A 24,340-nucleotide genomic window follows, 5' to 3' on the forward strand; every position below is an offset into this window, starting at 1 on the left:
TTAGCTAGGCCCAAAATCATTTGTGCCTCCTGAGATCTGCCTGAGCCACAACATTCCTGCCTCAAATATGCAATCAAACTCTCAGGATTCTTCAAGTGTTCAGGAGTGAAGCTCCATAACACTGAAGATGTCTGTCCTTTGAGAATCTCTTCAATTCCCTGCCACTCAGTATTCTCTGGTTCTAGAGAAGACTTCCTCCGGATGTTATAAATCCAGATACTGAGTGAGATTATTACAATAATCAACAGTAAGATCAGGGAGATTAAGAGTGTGGCCCACTGATCATTCAAAAACTGCATAAAGGATTCATAGAAAGAAAGAGGAGCACGCTTAAAAATCACCATTTCTGTATAATTAGTTGCATTAGTTGCTCCCTCTGGAGCTGTATACAGATACGAAGTGAGCATTGCTAACCATGCTTTCAATCCATTATACAATTGTATAGCTCCATAAGAAAAAGTGGCTAGCTTAAACATGGCCCAATATGTTCGGAGCGTCTCAAAAAAGGAACCAATGGCACACAGTCCCTGGTAAAACAAATTCAGTAGAGAAAACATTTTTTTTTTTTTTTCCAATAGAGAGAAAAAAGTAAAAGAAAACAAAGCTCAGCAGTGTTTATAAAATATACCGGAGTATTGGCAGTCCGCCTGGACTTTCAAGGTCAAGCTCGCAGGTGCAGAATCGCAAACACGAGATAGCTCCTTAACAGGGAAAAAAACTCGTAGCTCTGTTAAAAGCTAAAAGAGCAACAGAAGAAAACACAGAAAAAACAGCAACTCAATTTGCCCGCATTCTCCACCAAAATCTGTCACGGTTTGAACTAAAAATCCACCTGCGTCCGTGACAGGGGGCCGTGGGCCCCGGAGGGGCCCTAGGCCGAAGGGAAAAAGTTAATTAGGAAAAGAAAACAGCGGCAACGATCTAAGGAGGCACACTTATTTACTAAATACTATATCGAAATACCGGATAACACAATATAATACAATATAATTGAAAATTGAAAATTGAACTAACGAATCAAGCAAAATAGGAGAGAGAATGAGTCCCGTAACCGAGAGGCCTACTGTGAATCTGGGCGAACGGCTGAAGGCTCCCACACACTCCCCTGAACGCCAGAACTCGAAAGACGTCAGTCTGTTCTGCGACAGAGTTAATATAGAGTCCAGGTCCCGTGACCTATCGTGTTGTTCCCTGGGAGATGTAGTCTTCTTCTGTAAGTTGCAGATTCAGTAAAATTATTCATGCTTTATATGATGTTATGATGTGGAATACTGATAGCAAAAACTACAAAATTATTAAACCATGACATTATTGCTGCACATACAAATTCATTTGCTAGCCCAAGTGGTAGTTCATTTTTGTGCAGCTGGGAAATTCCTTTCAAGATTTGGTAATAGCTCAGCAGTGTGTATGAGTGGATTTGTATACATAAATGACATATATGGGTGCTGTGGCAGCAGTACAAAGCCATACAAATCTGGAGCTGTTTGTTCCTGATTTGAGGCTTTCCATCATCAGAGCTTTGTCTTTTTGGCCTGTGTTAAACATGGGGCGCATAACATCAAGTTGAAACTTGCCGTGGTAGATTCACAGATGTTTCACCTATGTATTTGTTAAATTAAATGTAGGTCTGTAGTGACAAATTTCAGTCTTGATTAAACCTACGTCGGATTATAGTCTGGTGCTGCAGTTTTCACGTTCATTTTGTAGTGGAGTAGGTATCAGGCTTAAAACCTTAACTTATATCCATAATATTTAGAGGATGTTCAACACTAGACTTCTGTTATAACATTGCCTTATGGTTTTAAATGGTAATTGCCCTAGTGGCTATTTTATGCACTCAAGTATAAGTGCTCTATATGTGTATAATACCTGGATTTAACAGTTGTCTTTGTTCAGAGCCATCTGTTGCATTAATTTCACAGTGTTTTCCAATATCTAGTAGCTCTGAATCAAAAGAATCTTGGTCTTTTCTGTTTCTAGCAGTTCTGGATTTAGAACAGTCTAGAAATTAAACGATGTCCTAATCTTTCCTTAGTGGCAAATGAGGGAAGAGTACTTGTCTGTGTGGGCATGGCCAAATTGTGGCACTGGGACTTACAGTCCTGATGTTAATCCATGGAGAGAACATCCTCCTATCCACACTGTTATTGGGCCATGAGAAATTAGTTTATTATGAACAGGATTTAGGAAAAAAAATTAATGAAGTGTCATTAAAAAAATATATATATATATATACACATATATATTTTTTCTTAAAGCACCCTGTAAAGTAAAAGCATGAATTCAGTTTGTTTGTGGAGTCAGAGGCATCTCGATATGTATTCGCACTTGTTAATGAAGGGGGACAGCTGCCTGGAGATGCAGAAATTGTAGTTGAAAGGAACTCTGAGAAACACTTATAAGTGTATGTCTATGTATTTTTAGATAGTCTTTTGTACAGATTTGTATCTATTCACTGTAAGAGAAACGCTATCCTTTTACAGTCTCCATTGAGTGGTATTGGCTTTGAAAGGTATATTCCACCCCTGCTTTGTTCACATATGCACATTATTTCTATTTTAAGGTTTGCTGTGAGTAAAAGCAATCACTGGGTAGGATTCATCTCCTTACAACTATGTCTCTTTAGAGTCAGTGGAGATCACATCAGGACAGTCAGTAGATTCTTGAGTGCAATTCCTGCTATCTTAAAGCAACACTTAAATAGGTCAGATTAATTGTGCCTGAGAGGTTTATTTCTTTCCACTGATTATGGAGGGAGAGTAGATGTTTGTATCACAGTCATCAGCTCTGAAGCTCAGTGATGTGCATCCCACCTGTGGTGTCAGCACAGAGTGGTTCCTGCAGTGAGGTGCTTCCCATCTACTGGCCTCCCGCTCTGCATTTCTGTGGTTCTGCTTTCCTGCACACCAGTATGATTTTTGCCTTGACATTAGAGTTCATAGATGTGAAAATGTAGTCTCCAGATGTTTTAATTCTGCCTGTCAGCACAAGAACCACATTCTAAAACACTTCATTTGACATAATGCATAGGAGAGAAGTGGAGGTGCTGTAGGAGACTTTGTCAAATGGGTCCTTTGCTGTTACAACTAGGGCAAGTTAGCCCTGTTTTGAGCATGGTTGGATTATGCAACCTCCAAAAGCCTCTTCCAGTCTGGTTAATTCTATCACTCTTCATCCAGAGTTTTTCAAATTCATGGTTATTAGTGGCAGGTTTTAAGTTGGGCAATCTGTCTTTTAACAGGTCATAACATAGCAGCCAGTCTTGGGCCTGTACCTTGCTATCTGACCTATTCCTGGGGCTGGATGAGGAGAGCTGCCTGGATTTTCTCCATGAAGTTAGGCAGGATCTTCTGTAGGTACTCAGCAGAGCATTGCTTGGCAAACTTTTTTTCCCCTTTCCTTCCTCTACAAAGAATAAGTATATAGAATAAAGTGAAAGAAGATATTTTTCTGTTCTGCTAAGGCAATTTTGTAAGACTTGGCGTGAGTATCCTGGGAGTCTAAGCTAAAGATGGTGAACATATGGGAAAGCCCAGGAGGAAGCACAGAGTTTTAGTTTTCAAACCTTACTCTTGGATTGCTACAGTAATGTAATGAAAGGACATTAAATGAGCTGAAGTTATTAAACCCTAAAGGTTACAGAGTCCTATTGGGGGCCACATTCAAAATGTAATTAAACCAAGTCCAGATATTTTAATTTCTAGCTGGAGATTTACACAACATAAGTAGATTCTTCTTCCAATTCTAAACTTTATTGAAAATAAGCTTGTCAATTTGTTTATTTCTCTCTAGCAGTAACTGAATAGACATTGTTTAGAGCCACTTGGCTCTAGTAAAACAGTAGGTACCAGTATCAAAGAGTCATGGTTCAAATCAGATCATGTATCTGGGAAAACAGATGCTTGCACTCTGCTATTAAAGTCTCACTCCCCCAAAACCATGTAGTCTGCAAATGGTTATCCATTCTGATCCTCCAAGGCTCTCCCTGCCTGTTGTTCCAGATGGTCCATTGCTGGTATAATGCTCTCCATTACAGTGTGTGAGAGAACAATGGTCCTAGAACTGTTAATTCTGCTTATTAGGAATATAGGATTACACTTATAAGAGGTTGTTTCCATCTAAAACATTCCGATTTCATTGTAAAATGAACTTGAGTGAGTTTAACTCTTCAAGAACACTATCTTTAAAAAACAAAACACAAGAACAACAACAACAAAAAGTTCACCAAACATGAACACCACCGAGAAAAATCCTTAAAACAAGCCAAAATCCAAAACCAAGGACATATCTTTATGGATTTGACTTGGCTTCCTATTGCTGGATTGGCTCAGCTTTTAGTAGTCCCTTCTGTCCTTCTGTCTGACTAGCTGCTCTTCTCTGAAGGAGTCGGATTGGCTCTGCTATCTATTTTCCTCAGGGAGAAAGCTGGCATGTGGTTCAGGTGCCTTGTGCTGCAGTTTGCAGGTCTGTGCTGGAAAGCTGACTCTTGAGATGACCTGGGTGAAAAAGAAGACGTCACTCCCTCTGCCCCACATCAGTTTATTTCTTGGACTAATTCTGTGACCTGTTTGGGCATTGTGACTCCAAACAAGTTTATTCATGAAACACATCTTGAGTGTGTCCTGTGACTGCCTTGGAGCTGGGAAGATGATTTGAGGGGGCAAGAAGCCAGCAGTCTGCCTTGGTGAGTTGTGCGCACACTAGCTAGGGTTTGAGTGACCTGGAATGATCAGGCACTGGCAAGGTATACCTGGGTGCTGTGAAAAGGTGTGGATTAGAATTCTTAAGGTGAGGGGAGACTCAGTCCTAAAACTCGCTCCTTGGTTGTTTGTCTTGACTGTTGGAGGCAATGGGCTGGCACTGAAAAAATGCTTAAGTTTTAAATTCAGAACAAAAACCTGCAGCAAGCCAAATCACCTTATTTAGAACTTACTAATTGCTTATAACTTTGCTACATCAGTGAAGACATTAGTTAGAAGCAATTGTGGGGCAAGGAGGAAGATAAGAACATGTTTTTAAGACTGTCTTAATATTCAGTCGTACTAAACAAGGTTGCTATGCTTGAGACAACAAGAGTAGAGGAGAACTGCTGAGAGTTGCTCTCCTGCTGGAAGGTGTTTGTGTTTGGAAGTACAAGCACTCTGCCCAAGAGACAGCGGGCTGCAGGCTGGCGTAAAAGCTGCTTCAAGGACAGAATCCAGTGAGAATGGTTTGTATGCAGGTGGAGGAGAACATGAACCTTGGGCACCACTCTCCCTTTTTTGTTTTGTTTCTCTACTCTGATAGGGTTGTGTAGGGCTGGGCTTCTTAGAGGAGTAACTGTATTAAAGACAGCAATTCCTGAAAAGGTCAATTTAGGATACCTTCGTCTTGATCGGTAAACAGACAAAAAAATAGATGTGTGAGTTTTGCACTTGAATCTCGATGAGCAGGAGGCATGTGGTAATGTGTGAGAAGAGCCTCAATGTGCAGAGCAGCCCAGAGAGACCAGTTCAGCAGCAGATCTGGATGTGGGAGTCAGACAACGCTCCCACATTAATTAATGAGGTGAGGAAAGAAATAGAATCACGTGTTTTCCAAGTTTGTTCTCCAGAGAAGATTTATCTGGAAAAGCTTCTGTGTTGATTTAATGGAGATGTGCACACTATGAGGTGTTTGTATGAACAGTTCTGAGCTATTTGGATGCATGTCCCAAAAGCAGAGTAGGGCAAGCGGTGAGAAACTTCTCCCCTGCTTTTTTATTTGCTTACCTTATTTCTCACTGAACGAAGGTGCATTGGGTCTGAGGGCAGTGTCTGAGCCAGTTATTCCTCTGTCCTTCCGGGGTACAGTGCCAGTCCCTGCCTGTTCCCTTCCGGGTGTTTCCTGAGGGAAAACTGAATGAGGAGTGGGGAGTGAAGAACCTGTTTCCCCCAGGAGAGCAGCTCAGGGATTTGTATTGAAACAGGCCAGTGATTGAGCTTAGTCCTTAACCAAAGTGTTAATGCTGGCAGCTTGCCTGCACAGTATAAAAAAAGAAGTAAAAAAAAAAGGTAGGGGGAAGGATGAGGGTGAAGATGTGGATGGAAAAGAAAACACAGCAGCCTGTACAACCCATGCAAAAGAGACAAAATGAATGTGCTACAAGGAAGGCAAGCTTCCTGGGTGAGGTCAGAATGGAGAGGGGAGCAGGTCACAGGCACAAGCTTGAGAAGGTTAGCTTTGAAAAGCACTCCAATGGCTTTTTTCTGTGCTAGGGAGCAGCAGCTGTTGGTTGTGCCTCTGCTGAGGTTGAATTTTGATCTACTTCAAGCTGCAGTAAAAAAGATGCAATATCCTCTGCAAAATGCCTGCTGAGCACAGAGCTGGGTTTGCAGGGATTGCATGGGTAGATCAGTCTATTGGCTTATTAGCTAAAATGATCAGGAATTGCATCACAATGGACTATCGATGTCCCATAGCAGCTGATGGCTCTGAATTCTCATCTCTTCTCTTTGAATATCTATTTTATGTATGTATGTATATACATATATACATACATACATGTATATAAATATAAATTTAAGTTTCTTCATAAATTTTTAGGATACAGTGCACTCGTACCTTGTAACAATTGTATCTTCTGAGATAATTGTGCCCTTAATTTTTTCTGCTGGTTGTTTCTTCTAGGCTTGCCATCTGTGGGACTGGCAGTCCTCAGTGGCTTCAAACATCCCAGTGAAATCTGATCTGATCTTTCCTTTTTCTTTGTCTAAACAAGCATGGTCTAAACTAGTTGGTTCAGGGTGCATGGCACACAGAGCATGCTTGACTGAGAGTTTCCAGGCAGGGTGAGGATCCTTATGAGGAAAATCCATTCTCTTCAGTGAAAGCTGCCTTCAGAGCCTGGGAGCCCTGGGACAACTGCAGCCGTGCCTTGCAGTAATCTGGTAAGCAAGAGAAAGATGAGGCTGATTGGAAAATAAACCGAAATGATACAATATTTGCAATGGATAGCTTTCCTCCTGTCTCTGCATATATTGAAAGTTTGTGCTATTTCATGATGCCTCTCCTTTCCCTACCAAATGTTTTACTGTTTTGCTGCTTGCTCTGAAGCTCTAGCAGAGACCTGCTGTGGTACCTAACTTCTAATCTGAGGGTCAGCAGGTTGGGCTCATTCAACAGCAAACTCTGTGGTCACTAAAGTGTCACTGATGCCATGTCCCGAGATACATCCCAGTAAGGTTTTCCAGAAGTGAAAAGATGACAGTTCTGACAAAGGCCGATGAAGTGGGAATTATCAAAGCAATGTAAAAGTGGAGTGTGTTCAATGAAGAAAAGAGAAGTTTCCTTTTGGGATTGGGGGAAAGGACTGAAATGAAACGAAGCTTTCTTGTAAATATTATAGAGAAACTCTTTGCTGGCTTGGCTGAAAGACAAAGTTAGCATGAAGTAAACCGGACAATGAATTGTACAGACAGTTGGATAGGCAGGCCTTGGATTTCTTCATAAAGACCATTTCCTGTGTGTTGTTAATCCTGTTGATTTAAAAACAAAACAACAACAAAAGGTTTCCTTAATTGTCCAGAAGTTTGCTGGACCCAAACCTTGATGGCTATTACGTATTTTCCACAGATTGCACAAATCTAAGTTTAGTTTGGATGTCATTCTAGCTGACTCTTTTTCAGCCATGCAGTGGAATTTGAATGTGGGTTATTATAGTGGGCCCCTTTTTCCTTTACTGACAATTTTCCCAGCGGTGTAATCAGTCTGTGATAAGTTTTGATTCTGCGTTAACTCTTGTGAGATTGTTTTTATGGATTCATAAGGAATCAGACGTTTGGAACCTGCGTTAGCAGAACAGAAAAACTTTTCCTCTTGTCCTCTGGATGCAGAAACGTCGTGTCACCTAGAAAGAGTGACACAGTAATCACAAGCTGAATGTGAATTTGCAGAAGAGGGCTGTTGTATGGTCCTTAGCTTAGAACTGCATGATGCTTCTTTAGAAGGGAGACCCTGAAGAGGCGTTCAAAATGGAGTACTTGATATGCTTCAAGTAAAAACCAATGCCTTAGTGGAAATCATGTGTTGCATTTTAATATTTCTGGTTTTGCTAAGGGAGAGGAGAAAAAAATAATCCAGGTTGCTATTTCTAAATGAGTTCTAGCAGTGACCCATACAGTCCACCTTCTTCTTTTACACAGGCACACAAGGGATCTCTCACAGTAAAGAGTGCTAAGTTTGCATGCTTAAATTTAAAATCCTGCTTAAATAGAGTTTAACTAAGACCTTAACTCTCTTGACATTAGACCTAATAATTATTAGGCAAAGCAAGTACTGTCTTTTATTAAACTAATGGGTAGAGTTGGAAGGAAAAAAAAGACAAGCTCCTGGCTGTAAAAGAATTTGTCTTTTTTTTTTTTTTCCCCCAACATCTCTTAGCGAGAGGTGGGGAGAATGAAGTATTTTCTCTTTCCATTCAGTGCTTTTCTTGCCCATGTCCTTGATTGACCATAACTCTGATATATACTACATTATGAACTATTGCTGTTCTGTGGTTGTGTGATTAAAAATGAGAGAGGTCCTACTGGGGGAAGCTGCAGTCTGACTGGGACTAGACTCCATGGTGAGGTGCAGTAAGCAAAGGAGCAGCATCAGGAAGAGACAGTGAAAAAAGCATGTTTACAAAGGTCAGTTCTCCATGTGGTTTTGGTTTTGAAGACCAAGTACGTAATGCAGTAAGCTTCAGAAGCTATCAGCAGCTTCTCCTAGCTGACAATTCAGGTACTGGGGATAAAAGAAGTGATTTTGAAGGAACTGATGAAACTTGTGAGGTTACATGTTAACATCCAGTAGATGTGAGCTCCCAATTGCCAAGCTGGCCTCTGTGTTCTTTCATTTTTTGAGGCCTGTGGCAGATGTAGGAAAACATGAGGAATTCTGACCTGTGAATTAGGCTGGGATCTTTAATTAGGCAGGGAACACTTAGGAAAAAAATTGGCCTGAATGGGGATTTTTGAGCAATGAGCTGATTTGAGAGGTTCAGGTTTGATATCCTGCCAACTAAAGTTTTGCATTAATACTCAGGCCTCTCTTGCTGCGTGAAGTAGGATGAAATCTGTTTGGGTTTGCCCAGTTTAGCAACATTTTAACTGGTACAAAGCACATATAAACTGTCTGCAGGCTGCTCAGTGTCCCTGACTCATGCTGGATACAAGCAGCAGTTAAAGTTACAGCATCCCATTCTCCAGCTGTGCCTGGTCTAACAGGGCAATATCTGCTTGAGACTAAGAATGGTGTGGGTCTTCCTGGCCAGTTGGAAGAAAGCTTTAGCACGCAAGCCTGGATGTGGAAACAGTCTCGTCTGCAAGAGTAACTCATTTCCATTGTTCTGAGACCTCATTTTCTATAATGATGTGGAAACACTGCTAATGAATTTCAATTCATGTTCATCAGATCTCTTGGATTTGATCAAATATAGGCAGGTCTAGTATAAGACTCAGTTAAAGGGGATTTAGTTTCTCAATAGCAGGAGTTATGTTCTCTCTATAGCCCTGTATTATCCAGCATCAGAACTAAGCTTGGTAGAGCCTGTTGCAAAGGTGGAATGTGCTTAGCTTAAAAACTAGGTCATGGTCTGAGTAGGCAGTGATTAATATCAGGGTTCAGACCATGTGTAACCCATTTCTGTGAAATATTTATATTCTCAAGAAGGATTTTATCATGGGAGGATTTCCCAGCAGGTTAGGCATATACCAATGTAGCCTTCATTTTTCATGCTGTGATTTAACTGGGTCTATTCAAGAAATGAGTAATTGCTACATCATTGTGATTTTTTGCTTTATCTTAGAACTGCAAGTTTACCTGTTGCCTACAGGGTTCTAATATGAACCTGGTGAACCACGAACGAAATGCTGTTTTGGAATGTAGCTGAAATTAAATCTTGATGTGGATCCTTTGCATGATTTCTAGAATAATGTTCTGCAGGGTATCCCATAACACTGCTGTGATTCTAACACTTGCCTGTAAGAATGTTTCCAATGGCATCCCTAACAGCGACTGGGAATCACTGTATGTTTTCATCTGAGATGTGTACTGACAAAACTTTTAGAAGAGTGTTTTGAGAATGCGATCATTTTCTATCACTTCTATTTTCTTGGAGTGTTTGCTGCTAACTGTGATCATAAACATAATAATAAGAAAGCAAGAGGATGAAAACTGAGACACAGGCAAGATCCACGTACTCTACCTGGTGCTAGTATTGCCTCGCTATGAGAATCATTGTTCTCATCAGCCACAGAAAATGTAGTTTAGTTTTGTCTTCTCAAGCTTATCTACTTTACGCAAGCAGCTCTAAGACACCAGGCTGAGTCATGCCTGGTATGCCTGGTAGATAAGTCTACTTCATGCAGTCATTTAAATTACAGTGCTTATCCCTTTCATAGCATAACGAGTCGTTTTTTCATCTTTGAAGTGCTTTCAGACTGTTTGCTCTTAGTTCACCTAACACCTGAGAGACAGTGACTGAGAAACGGAGGTTAAGGGGCTTGCTTCAGGCACAGAAACAGTTGGTGTCTGGGCTAAATTCAGGTTTCTGTACACTTGATTCCCATTCCAGAATTAGGAGCCTCCATTTAAAAGCCAACTAAAGCTTATATCTCCTTTTTGTTTCTTTACTTTTTTAAAGGGTAAAAACTATTTTGTTGCTCCACTGCAGCAACGCTAATGCAAGTTTTAATGTGGTAGCTGTAAGAAGGTATTTGTTACAGGCGACAGCTTAGAGTTTCTCATAATGACAGCTCCACACAAATAATAATCCAGTAGTTCTGTGTTAGGGTTGTCTGATGGCAACAAAATTCTGAGAATCAAAGGTATGGATGTAATTAGGAATCTTGCTAATGATTCTGTGCGTTTTTGTTTTTTCCTTCTCAATGAAATGAGATTCATACAGATTAATTACTACCTGCTATAAATAAACCCTGAGAATGGCAATCTGCATCGCAGTGGCAGAGGGTAGCTGTCATTTAATATATCACAGCTTTCCACGCACCTGTTCACCCGGTACTGTTCCTATGGCAACTACACTTTATAAGGGAAGCTCTGCATAATTAGCATGGATCGAGGTCTATATCAATCAGAATAATTTGGAAGAGTATGGAGAGCCCAAAGGAGAAGGCAATGCTACTTGTCTCAGTAGGGAAGGTATCAGACCTCTGCTGCGTGCTACATAGTGAGGCAGTTACTAGGAGAATTCAGCAGAATTAGCAAATCTGAGGAAGCCAAATTATACAAAACAAGAAACTTTATCTTTTTTATTTTTTTGGTTATGAAACCATGTTAGAATGAGCTTTGAAAAGTGAACAAAGACAGAAAACCAAACTAAAACAAAAACCATGTTTGCATAGGAGGCTTTGTTGCAACTTAGGACATTTCACAGAGTGCACAAGTGTTGTCAGCCTGGGGACCAGGCGGTGATGGCCAGCACTGCTTGTAATGTCCAGCTATGCCTTTTACCTTATTGATCTTTGTTTTTTGTCAAGACCTGCCAGACGCATTTCAAAGTGACAGATGCAGATGTGTGACCCGTGTTGCCTCACAATGCAGCACATTAAATGTAGAACAACAGCTTTAACTTCAGTTTTATTTTTTTTTCTTGGCTGCTGGTGTCAGAAATGTCACTTAAAAAAAAACAAAGCTCAATGATTTTATAAAATGCCTATAAAAAGAATAGTGCTGAAACTGGGAGAGCTTTGTGTCTGGTTGTGTGTGTGTGCACAGAACACTGTCTTGGCTTCAAGTCTCATCTGGAAGTGACTCAGTTTTCAGTAGAGGAGCTGTATCAGGCTCTGCAGCTGTATGTGAAGTATATGACTTTTAATTCACTGGGGATCCAGTTTGAATGCAAGTGTTGATAGAGCAGAATCATACTCGTGTTGTAATAAAACTTCGTAATATGAGTCATCAAAGTATCTCAAAAGAAAAAGGGAATGAGAACTTGAAAATATGTGCTCTTCAGCATTAGTAATGCTGGAAAATAATTTGAAATACAATGGGTGTTAGAGGTCATGCAACAATGTGACAGTGTAGTATGTGTACCATCTTGGCTTTTGAAGATGCAGTTACTGAAATCGGTCTAAATTTGCAGAATTTGTAGATCTTGTATGATAAACAAGGTAGAATCCTTGGGTGATACTGATTTGTGTTACTTCATCATTGCTGAGTTCTGCATTAGGTGACAGGCTGTAGGAAACTCCTTTGCTACATCTGAGTAAAAAGTCTAGGAGAGAAGGTGCTTTTTTTGCTTCTACTGGTTCTGGATTGGGTACTTGGTGGAGAGGCCTCCACTAATGCTATATGTGATTTTTTTATATTTTATTTTATTTTATTTTATTTTATTTTATTTTATTTTATTTTATTTTATTTTTCCCAATGGGGATGATGGTGGGAGGATTCTTGACTAAAAAAACTGGCATTGCATGCCTCTGTAACAGAATACAGAAAAGATACCCCTCTTAGGTTCTGTGGAGGACAGGGCAGGGACTTGAGTCCTTGATGTCTTGAGGGTTCCTTCCTGCATGGTATCACAGCTTCAAGAGGCAGAGCTTTGGGTGCCTTCCATTTAAGCAGGTGTCTGCAACACTCATTTTGGAGAATTAGTTTTGAATCTCCCTAAAGAGAGACAATGGAAAGAAGAGCTGGGGTGCAGCCTTAGCTGCGCTCATTCCAGCCTGGCTTTGCACCATTACCATTGTGGCCTTCCTGGGCAGGCTCTGAAGAATAATTTCAGATATGACAATTTCCAGTCAAATAAGAAAATGAATAAGGAGCTTAATTTCTTCCAGGAAAAGGCTGCAATTGAGTGAAGTTTTCTGAGTTGCAACTTTCCAGGGAGATAACTAATAACTACATTCCCCAGAAAAATCTTGCTTTTAGGAGCAAATCTAGCTTCAAGTCTCTATTCTAAGTTAAGGATTTTAGCTCTGAGAGTAATGATGCAATGTAAGTACTTTCATAAATTCAGTTCATTTAAAAAATATATATATTCTGTGGCCCCAAAGTGCTGGATCTCATAAGCTACCCATTTGAAATTGTTAGATAAGTGAGTTTTTTTATTGTTTTTCAGTAGGAAAACATAACCTCAAGATAAGGATTGTTTGGTGCAATCTATTCAGTTTTGGAGATGTGTTCTCTTTGGAGTTCTGCCTCATTTTACTTTTGTGTAAAGGAGAACTCAGTCCTTAGCTCCAGTGGTTCAAATCTTTTCATATTTCTAATCACGTTGAAGAAAAGGGGAAAAAACTTGGCCAGAAAAGCTTAAGTAATATGCGGTCCTAAGTTTTGGAAGGTAATCTTTGTACTCCATTAAGGTTTAAGGGAGGCACAGACAGTGGTTAAAAGAAATTTCCTAACCTATGTCAAATTATTGTGTGATCTACAAAAACAGCAGACTGGACTTTTCTCAGCATGTCTGCTTCTGTTTTTTTCCAGTGTTCATTTTTTGGTTATAAAATGCTATCCTTTTTGACATCTACTAAAAAATGCATTTAAAATCTTCCTTAAATATATGACCATCCATTTATCTGTGCATCGTAGATCTATCTGAAGTAAGAAGATGAGTAAAATGTCTCCTGATGCAATGCTTTAAACAACTAGACTGAAGCAAAGATTATTTCTAAAGAGATAATTTACTGTTTATTAAAGGGACTAGATTGGGATAGCAAGAAAAGGTCCTCTAGATCTGAATGTATTAATAAGGAAAAAGCCCACTGTCTTGTCAACTTCTGTGTCTACACCACCAGGGATGCTTCAGTGACAATTACTGAGAGATAGTTACTCATGGAGATTAAATATAAGTTTACTTCCCTCTTCCCCTGCCCCATCCCTCCTGAGCTTAGTGGTATTAGAATGGACCACTGTCATCCAAAAACTTGAGCGAAACCACTGAATCATTCTATATGTGCGTTCAGAAACCCCTTTAACTACAACAGGCTTTAATCACTATCTATAAAAGAAATTGAGATGAAATGGAAGTCTGGTACGTGTGTTATCAGTTCCCAAAGCTAGCCAATACACTTGGCATAAAAATACGTTCATATTCCAGGCTTACTTTCAATGTATCTTGCTGAAAATGAAGAGACTGTACAAAACCACTCCACCTTTGAGCTTACAGCTGATTTATGTAAGGTAGCAAAATGGGATCAAAGGTGTCCTGATGTGTCTTCTAGATTGTGGTTCTTGTAGATTCATAAAACACTAGTAAATTCAGCAAATTTCACCCTCATGACGAATAGTTTCTTCAGTGAACAATGTTTAATAGACTCCAGGTGATGAGACAGGCAGAACTGCAGGAAAGATCTTTGAAGGTCTGAGGATTAGCAAAATGCATTTGGAGTTTGGGTTTTCCTTGTAAAATGTATGGTCTAGTTTGTCCCTCAAAGACCCAGACTAACTAGTTTCTTCTGTAAGCATGGACCTTCGCTTTGTTTTGCTTTGGTTTCCACACTTTGGATCTGTGTAAATCTGTGTGCCACGCTGAAGAACAGCTGTTGTGAGTTTGCCTTTATTTCTCCCCCCCCCCCTTATTTTTCTGCCTAATTTTTACTGAATCTGTCTTCTCTTGCAGCTTACTTTAGCTCATTCAGGGCTAGAGATCTGGAATGGGAATAGGAAAAGCAGTCAGTCAGATCTGTAAGCCTTACTTCTTTGGCAAAAGCATTGGCACTAACTCTAGTTCTTCATCACTTTTATTACATCATTATGCTGGCTTACTACACTGACTTTTCAGTGTAAAATTGGCACAGTGTGGGCTTTTGGAAGGTGGGGTTTAATGCAGGTACAAAGCCATGTAAAGCACTTGCTGGGGTTGCACACTGGAGGAAAGAGTAAGTAGGAAAAGAGGCAGATCCCTGTAGCGCCCACATGCTTTTATCTCAAACAGTGGATCTGTTTGTTTCCACTGGCATATGGAGGTGCTTTGGAGAGCAAAAGGATCCAGAATTTTGCCATCTGAGTGAGACTAGGAGTGAAATGTCATGTACCCTTATAGGACTCAATTAAAACATTTTGAAATGCTTGCATTGGGCATGCATACAAACACATTCAGAAGAAAGGCAAGGCTCGATTAATGATGGTGCATCAAAAGTTCAGCATCCTAAACCTTCCCTTTTAAACTCAGGGAGTCTTTAGAGATCTTGTCAACGCTGTTTATGTTGCTTAACAGTGTCTTCTGCCATTGACAAAGCAGCACTTCGCTTCTGTAGTTAATGTGGCAGATTCTCTCTGTCCCTATTCGGATGCTGATGGAAGTTATTTACAGCCTCAGCAGAAAGATCACACAGCGCTGTGATAACTGGCCCCTATCGACACTGCCAGGTTTCCAGGTCTGTAAGACAAATGTTGCTGCTGGCTCTCAGCACCCTGTGTGCCTTGCATTCTGATGCAGATTTTTATTACCTGGCAGGTGGCTTGGGAGAAAAAAGAGCTGAGATCAATAACTGCAAACGATCAAGTCATGTCAGAGAGGGGTCAGCAGCCAGCACTAGTGGAAGCTGCCCCTTGACACGGCTCTTGTGGAGGAGGAAAGGGCCTTGATTTCTGAAAAGCACTGTGCTGTGTTAAGAGTGCCTAATTATCGCTGTTGCTACGGCCGGCTAAAATAACAGAGGGCTTTGAACAGGACTGGTGAATAACTGCACTTAGCTCTGATTGTTGGCTGTGTTGCTGCTGTCTCTCAGGTCTATGCTGGGTGTTCCTGGTCTGGAGACCCAAATGCACAGTGCTGTGGGCCTGGGAGAAGACCCAAAGGCCTTGGGCAGCCCCACACCAACTGTGGCCATTTTGTGCCTGGGGTGGGCTTATCTCACCTGCTCTTAAACACCACCAGTGTCACCTTCCTTTAGCACACTCCTGTGTGGCAAAACCAAAACCAGCAATTTTTGCTCTGGTTGCCAAAGCAGAACTATGAGAGGCAAGGGCCTTGTCAGAGTTTCAGACAGAACTCCAGCAGATATAGCAACCTCTTCATTTCATCTTGGTTCGTATCTCCTTGGAATTAGATGAGCAGCAGATTCTGCAGTTTTCTTCCAGCGCAATCCAGGAAGATGTCTGTAAGCAATTTCTGCATTAAAGTCCCTATTTATATCCGTAATTAAAGAAGTAAGTATCGTAGTTATCTTTCTAATTTCATAATTACCTCTTTGAAATAATAGCCCTGTTCCAGGTGTTTTCAAAAATAAAACAGCCAGGGAAATTAATTTCAATTAGAATGGAAAAATACAAACTGAAGTGGAGTGTTTTTTTGTTTTTAAAGATAACAGAAAAAACAACAATAAAACACAACTGCAAAGAACAAAAAAAGCCCAACGTGCACTTCTTGGAGTGTACTTCATTTAGATAATTAAATCCGTACAGTGTGAATGAACCATTGGCGGCAGTGCCCTTTGTCAAATGACATTTAGAAGGCATTAATCTGCTCAATTCTGAGGCTTCTCAGCAGCTTAAAACACATCTGGAGGCAGAAAAAATCAGTGATTTCTTAATGGGAGTGAATAGTCTTTTGGTATGTAATACAGATGCTCTAGGCTTTCTCACTTGGAAGATTTAGTAATGTTGAGAAACTCAAGCTGTATTCGTGTGAATTCAGAAGCAATCAGAAGCAATCACAAGCTCATAAGCTTGTTTATGCTTATGTTTAAGTGTTTATGTTGGGGTTCAAAATAAAGACTTTTTTTTCCATCCCAAAGAAAATGAGAGAACCCATGAAGGAGAACACTCTTATCTCAACCATTTCTTTTCCTCCTTTCTCCCTAATCTTTCTTCCAGCACCTTTTGTATTGTCTGTTACCACTACAAATCCTATTTTCTTCTTGTGACAGGGTTGTAGGGGAAACTGTTTGATGTGGGATATGTGGAAAGGAGCTCTTAAGAGAGCTGCCAAAGCTGACAGATTTTGGGAGAAAGTCATGCTTGTTAAAGCTCAAAGTCTAAAGTTGAATTCTGTTAGCAGCACCTGTTCTCTTCCCTTCTCTGGCTCTTGGCAACCCTTCAAAGTGGTCACTAGAATAGAGCTCGTCAAAACAGATAAGGCCTGAAAGCAAATTATTAAGGTCACAACTCTCTTCTGGAGTCTTTCAAAGTGTGTTTGTTGCCCTTGTGATGTTGTTGCTCCTATCGGGAATGACATCAGTGAAGTACAGTAGAACCTACCTTCCTGCAGGTCCCCTTGTGAGCCATTAAAATTTGAGACTTTGAAAACTTATTCTGAGTTTTTAATTCATCTGTGCAGGCCTTTGGGGACGAAGCTTCAGGTTTCAGTAAGTGTTTGATACAAGAGAAGGCCTCAAAGTCTGGACCTTTGGATTTGTGTGACATCTGAAAGTGGCCTGGACATCTCTGAAGAGTGTGTTCTCGGGTTGGCTCCCTGAACTTCTCGGAAAAGATCTAACATTGTTCTTAACAACTACGAAGAAGTGCTGTGGCAGATGGTGAAAATGAACAGGAGGGTTCATTTTACCTCCTTAGAGGTAAATTACAGTACTGGGAATACTTGGTGTCTAAAAGTATGTGCTTTGAGGTTTAGAGGGAACTTAATGATATCTGTGTTACGCTAGCCGTGTACTGTTTCCATTTCGAAGTAAGATCTGGCACGTGCCAACCTTTCCCATCACACACATCACCCGAACTAAATGATTGTTTTCAATTGCATTAATTTTTCTGAATAAAATGTCAGTCCTTTAAGTAATAATGTGGTACAACACATTGGGTGGGAAGGTTCTATGTGGGCACTGAATAGGAATGGAATGAAAGATGACCAGGATCCATTCATAGAAAAGGTGCATTTCAAATTGAGGGTGGGACCGCAGATCAAAAGAAGAGAAACGGAGTGCTTATGATCTCTGAAATTAGTGCTTTAAAAAATAAATAGGGGGAAAAATAATTTTTGAACATTGCAAGATGTAAGGGAATTTACATTGGACGTTTTCGGTAAATGTTCTTTTTGTTAGTAACTAAGGCTTTTGCAGCTTGAAGACTTGATCCCTTGCAGCCTATCATTTTATCTCTCCTTGATCCTGCAGTGAAATCATAATACTTCATTTTTTTGAGCGATATTATGATCATTTCCATGGCAACAGACTGATGTCCAAAGTACGGGATCATGACTTCAGTGTAGGATCAAGGAAGGGGAGATAAAGTCCTTATTAAAATACGCACTTTGTCAGTAAGAAACGAAACTCATGAAAAATCAATTAATTTTATTATGTGTTTCCTTCTCCAACTGAACATAAGTACAATAAAAAGTACCTTTTTATTTTTTTTAAAGAGGCTGTTTATTTTTGCTTGTTAATGCTGATCAATAAAACTTTGGCTTTAAAGAAAACATGAACAAAGGAATTCAAGCTATCATATATCGTATACATATATAAAACCTTACATAAAATCCTGATAATATACATATATATTTAAAAAACAGAGTGTTTTCTCACAATCTTTAGTAGGTCTACTGTTATGAAAGTAGACCTTCTCCCAAAAAGATTACTTTTGTGCACTTATATGCCAATTAGGAAGCTCCTGATCATCCCAGCTGTAGTTGTATTCCATTAGGCTCTCTTGGTCATGATATTTCTCTCTTAAGACATTTGTTCTGCCTCCAGTTACCCACATTAGGGAAAAAGAAATACTGGCCTCAGTGACCTATGCTGCAAACCCTGATATGTGTTTGGCAGAGGTGACTGCCTTCTGACCTACCAGATATTTTGGAGGGCATCATGAAAGCCAATGTTAAAAGATGCTATTGGCAGTCCAGAGGCATCAGAATTTTGCCAGATAAAAATGGTCAGTGTTACATTTGTTTTGTGCACTCTCTTTCCCTAGAACTGGCTTGGAGAGGTCACTGCATGAAGACTTTCTTGATGTTTCTAAGTAGGAGCAAGAAGGAAGCAAGGGATGTCCTGTTTTAGTAGTCCCATACTGAAAAATACACAGTGAGCTCTGTGGAATCGTGCCTCATGCAGTGGTTATTAGCAGAGGTTTCATACTCAGTCTGAAGTGGTTGTCAGTCCTGTCTACTCCCTCTCAGACCTTTTTTCTAACCAGTTGTCCTCCAGTGAGGCAGTACCAGGCTATCTGTATGTCTGTGATGTGTGGAAGGGCTGAACGTGTGGTTGCCAGACTGTAGTGGAGAAGAGGGATGGTAAGGCAAGGATGGATGAGGCTGGACCATGAATCCCAGCCTATCCCATGCTGTTGGCTTCTAAGAAGCCACTATGAGTCAGTCTGTGGTACTCTAATATACTTGCCTTTTGTCACTGGATGAAGATGTTGAATTATCTGCTATCACCCCATGGGCCTAGTTCTCCTCTGTCTTATACCAGGTGTGTCAGAAGTATTCCTCCTGAGACCAATATTTTGGTGTAAATTAGAGGAGAATAAAACCCTCACTGCAGTGGATAAAAAAACAGACATAGATTTCACGATCTCTCCTCCCATCAGTGTGTGCCTGATTTATGCACAAAACTCCTATTAGCATTGGTGGGAGAAGAGATAACTTACATTGCTAAACAGGTTGTTTTTTTTTTTTTCCTCAGCTACCTGAAGCTACTCAGCATAAGCCTGTTGTGAAAGTGATTGGAGATTTAGGAGAAGGAATGCCAGAGAGAAATAAGAAAAACAAAACTAATTCTAAACCAAGCAACTGTAAGAACTGTGGGCTTTTTCTTGTGATTTTCCTTGAAACCTAGAGTTTTTAAGCAACTAAATAACTATTCTTAATGGTTTTGAAGTCTTGGAGCGGCTCTGTGGGTGGGGATTTGCAGAGCCCCTGATGAAGGTGGATGTGAAAGGACAAGGAAAGCTCTTAGGTGAGAAAGCAGGAGTAATTTCTCTGCTCATTTCCCTTATCCCAATGTTCCTTGTGACAGCAGAACTCCGTAGAAATGCAGCTCTAGCCCTTACTATTTTGCAAATCAGGTTTTGCTCCCTTTTCCTTTTAATAAAACTTCTGATCTCATTGCCAGCCTCAGAGCTGTAACATTTAAGATTAGTTTTCCCTCTCTCCCTCCTTCTCTGCAGTGTCTTCTGAATTTCTGTGACTCTTCTTGAATTTCTGGTCTCTAACAGAAAACTTGTTGTCTTGCCCTTATATACAGCCACCAACTTACTCACTGAAATTTTGGGTAGAACCTACCCATTTTGCTGTTTTCCAAGTGCTGGCATTGCAGTAAACTCTTGAAGGCAAGAGTTAACCTTTTTAAAGCAGAAGCATACAGGACCCACATAGACTCTATAGTCTCACTATATTCTCACACTTACCATTTCCTTTATTGATTTGCCTGTCTAAATGAGTACTTCTAAACTCTGTGGGAGTTTTCCAATTAGATAAAAGGCAATTCATGTCACCCTGCTGCAGCTCTAACAGCCATAACCAAGAGCGTGCGTTGAGGACTCTCAGCAGAACAACCTGGTTTAATCAAGGCAGCCCCCTTTGGTGCTGCCTCATCTGTAGGACATCTCTCAACATGCTTTCTTTACTGGAACTTTAGAGGAATGGGCTGCAGCTACACTAACAGCTAGATGGCTAGCAGAGAAGATGTGTGAGCTTCCCTCTCTTCACCTGTTTGGGGAAAGTGCTGCTTCTTTCAGAACACAGGTGTGATGCACGCAGAGCTTGGCAACTGTCATCAGCTGGAGCTGCCTGTAGCATCACCCTTTTCAAATGAGAACAAAATGTCTGAGAATGGCACTGCTGCTCATGTGAATGGTGTGGCTTCTGTGAGAGCTGAAACTGATAAACTTGCTAACAGAGCCAAGGTAGCGTTTTCTGAGTCTTATGCGTTTGCTGGAGAGTAATGGACTCTGTGTTTTGTGAGAGAAACTCATTTTCTTGTGTGCCTGGAGAGTGCTTATGTACCCTGTCCTGAGAAGCAACTGATGGACAACCTCTGGGCATGGCTGAAGAAACCACAATGGGAAGTGGGGGTTTCAAATTGAAACTCCATTGAACATTTAATGCTCTGCATCCTATCCTGGCTTTGGCCCTCTAAGTTTCTCCCTGCTGCTGCCTTCCACCCTCCTCTGCTGTATGCCCTTCCTAGCTGACCTGTCTACCTTCAGAAGGATCTCCATGCTTTTTGGTTTACTCTCCTGCATCAGGTTTCCGGTGCCTCTCCTTGGTTACTCCAGTGAAACAGCCCACACAACTACCCATCTTATTGAGGCTGCGAGCAGTCTCCGGGCTCTGCATGGCTTTTAAAGGCAAGGAAGTCCCTCACATCACAAGGATAATGGTCCAGCAGCCTCCTGTTAGCACAACAGATCCCCAGCAGGTCCTTCTTGACCTTGGGCCAATAGTAGGATTTAGCTGCTGCTGAGAGGAGGCTGGGGAAGGCTCAGGAGGGAAATGTCCCTCTCATCCAAGAGGAACAATTCTTGGGCCTGAGGGGGCTGAAGCAGAATTTAGAGTAGCACAGCCTGGTCCCACTAGGTGGGAACCCATCATGAGGATAAAGGGATGGGGAAGAGATGGGCATTTGTGGCCTCAAATATTTGTTATTAGGAGAGAAATGTGTCCGAGTATACAGAACTTCATTTGCTTTGCTTCCTACCTGCAGTCCTCTTGGAAGACACCTTTGCTCAGAATTGTTGAGTGGCACTGGGCTGAAGCAAGGGAGATGGGTTTCTCTCTGTGTACTCCTTGGTCTCATTTACTCTTTGGTGTATAGTGAGGGCTGCTCATAGCTCTTTCCGCCCACAGAAAGAGCTTGTAGCTTTGACTGTAGAAGACAGATGTAGATGTGACCTATCTAGATTCTGAGCACGACTGAAATTTCTTTACATGTGTAAGATCTCCACAAAATACTTCTCAGTATCAGATGCTCTTTCTCAAGGAACTGGGCCATCTAAGAGCTCCTTGAGACTCTGGAGCAGTGCTGCTATGTGCCCCAAACTGCGATCAGAGTCCTGTGGAATATTGGGTGGCTGAGGAGTATTTTTCAGTTGCAACTTCCCACACTGTCACTAAAGTTACAATGAGGACTATGTTAATTATTACCAATGCATTTTGTCATTGTCAGAGTTAATGCTGAATATTATTCTTTCTTTTTTTTTTTTTTCTTTTTTTTTCTTTTTTTTTCTTTTTTTCCCAGCAGGGAGAAGTGAAAATCCTGTTATTTTATTTTTTATCTAATATGATTGTGATATTAGTAATGCACTTTTTTTTTGAGTAATACAACTCTTTGTTCAGCCTTAGCAGTGTATTTGGAGTAGTGGTCTTCTCTTGCTGCCTTGTGTGTCTGCTGGGATGAATGCTGCAGTAACTCTGTAATCTGTAGCCCCTTCTCGAAGTGTACCAGCTGCCCTAACATTCTCATTCTGCTGCCCTTTGTTGTGTGGCTACATAAATCTTTCCATCAAGCACGGTGCCCCTTAGCTGAGAACACCTCAATCCGCTGAGGCATTAGACTTTTCTGAGGAAACAGTATGGCTGAAAAATCTTGCTTATTGGCAGCGTTGGAGAATGTTGCCAATAGGAAAACCCGTGATTTGTCCCTCCTGCCCGCACTACTGCAGTAACCCCATGGCTGACCTGCAGCCTTGCATTGTCAGTATGTTAATGCCACCTGGCTGCTGTAAAGCAGAATGGGAGACGGCTCTGCTCTGCTTGTCTCTCTTCTGGAGTGTTGCTGGCTGTGCTGATTTCTGTCTTCTCTACTCTGCCTACGCATCCACTAAACTTGTAAGAACTCAGTTATGTTAGAGGCTATACCCTCCCCTTTCAAATTCGGGTGAAGTTAGCTACTGAACTCAAATGATAGGGGAGGACTTGCAGTTTGCACATTTGCTGGACAGACAGCATGAATATATCAGCACACTACTATTAGAAAACTAGGCTAGAAATAAATAGTAAAATTCCTGTGAATTTATGATGTGGTTCTCTGTATCTTAAACATCCTCATGATACTTGACTCACTTAAACAAATCATTATAAAAACATTCAGTGGGGGAAGTTAGGAAAAATCCCCTAACGATCATGGCAAATGCTGCTTTTCAGCTCTCACTGGAGCACATACCAAGACGCAGAAACCCAGCGTCCAGTGCTGTGATGACTAAGATGCTGCTTCTTTCTCACACTGAGAGACCGAGGGCAATGTGAAAAGGAATAAGAAAAGTAAAAGTGTAGTGGAGATGAAAATTATTTGATGGCAATTAACATGTTTTTCCTACACAAGACTAAGAAAGTTCTTCTTCCTTTTTAATGTTTAGAATGCCCCTAGCTGTAAATCTTACAAGTGTATGGGAGGACTTTATTAATTTTGAGAATTCTTTAACCTTGCTTTACCATCATCTGGGAGGCACAGCTTTACTCAGGAGTATGTAATTGCTGAACAAATGCTGCATCCGAGGGTAAGATGAATAGAATTAAGGTTGCCATGGGTACTTCACTTTTGAATTTCTTTACTTTGGAATTTAAAGTCTAAACATAAAAAATCCCAACAATTTTTAGCGCTGAATACACGTGTAAATTAATGTCTTAGCTCATGGCTGCAGTGTAGCCATTACTGTCTAATGTATAATTCTCTGCATACAGACAGCTTTGTTTTCACTTGTTCTCTAAGTTTTTAATTGCCTGATGTTTTGCAGTACAACATAAAGCACAGGTGTTCAGAAACAATGTAGAAATGAAGGGAAAAAATTAAAAAAAGAGAAGCAGGTTATCTTTTGACTAAGAAATTACCTCTGGTGTTTGGCAGAGCGAAAGGGAAGATAAATGATGATCAGCGTTCGGCTGGGGGTTTTATGGGTACTGGTGCGGGCTATAAAAAAACAATCAGAAGGAGTCTGTGAATAAAGGCATGTAAATGTCATTGATTGGGGGAATATCAAATTGCAGAGCATCTCTTCTCTTATATGCAGACCTGGGAGCCTGTCTCTGAGAGGGGGGTTATCTGATTCCAGCCTGAAGGTTTCATTGTGAAGGGAGGTTGTGATGAGGAGGGGCTTGGCCTCTTCTCCCAGGCAACAAACAGGACCCAAGGAAATGGCCACAAGTTGTACCAGAGGAGGTTTAGACTGGACATAAGACGGAACTTTTTATCTGAAAGAGTGGTCAGGCACTGGAATGGCTGCTCAGGGAGGTGATGGAGTCGCCGTCCCTGGCAGTGTTCAAGAGGCGTCTGGATGAGGAGCTATGAGATATGGTTTAGTAGCTTGTGGTAGCAATGGTAATGGGAGGACGGTTGGACTAGATGATCTTGTAGGTCCTTCCCAACATTGTGATTCTATGATCAGAAAGTTGTATTACATTGTTTCTGATGTTCATGCTGGCACCTCATGGATAATGCAGTAGGTGCTGCCTTGAGGTGAGGGGCACTGAAACGATCCCAGG

At 40.9% G+C, this 24,340-nt stretch overlaps 1 long non-coding RNA gene across 5 annotated transcripts in view; it reads left to right on the forward strand.

Annotated features, from left to right (window-relative positions):
- LOC146755905 (uncharacterized) overlaps positions 1 to 23,479 on the forward strand; it is a 203,812-nt gene extending 180,333 nt beyond the window's left edge. For 2 of the 5 annotated variants that reach the window (XR_014937815.1, XR_014937814.1), the window contains one exon: positions 3,245 to 4,206. This is a non-coding gene — a long non-coding RNA (uncharacterized LOC146755905). Of the gene's footprint in view, positions 1 to 3,244; positions 4,207 to 4,460; positions 4,842 to 17,245 lie in introns of those variants that run through there. The other 3 variants (XR_014937816.1, XR_014937818.1, XR_014937817.1) reach the window with 3 other exon arrangements.
- The last annotated feature ends 861 nt before the right edge of the window (positions 23,480 to 24,340 follow it).

This window comes from Coturnix japonica, chromosome 29 (assembly GCF_054131305.1).
Source record: "Coturnix japonica strain WE chromosome 29, WE-NBRP24, whole genome shotgun sequence".
Classification (NCBI taxonomy): Eukaryota; Metazoa; Chordata; class Aves; order Galliformes; family Phasianidae; genus Coturnix; species Coturnix japonica.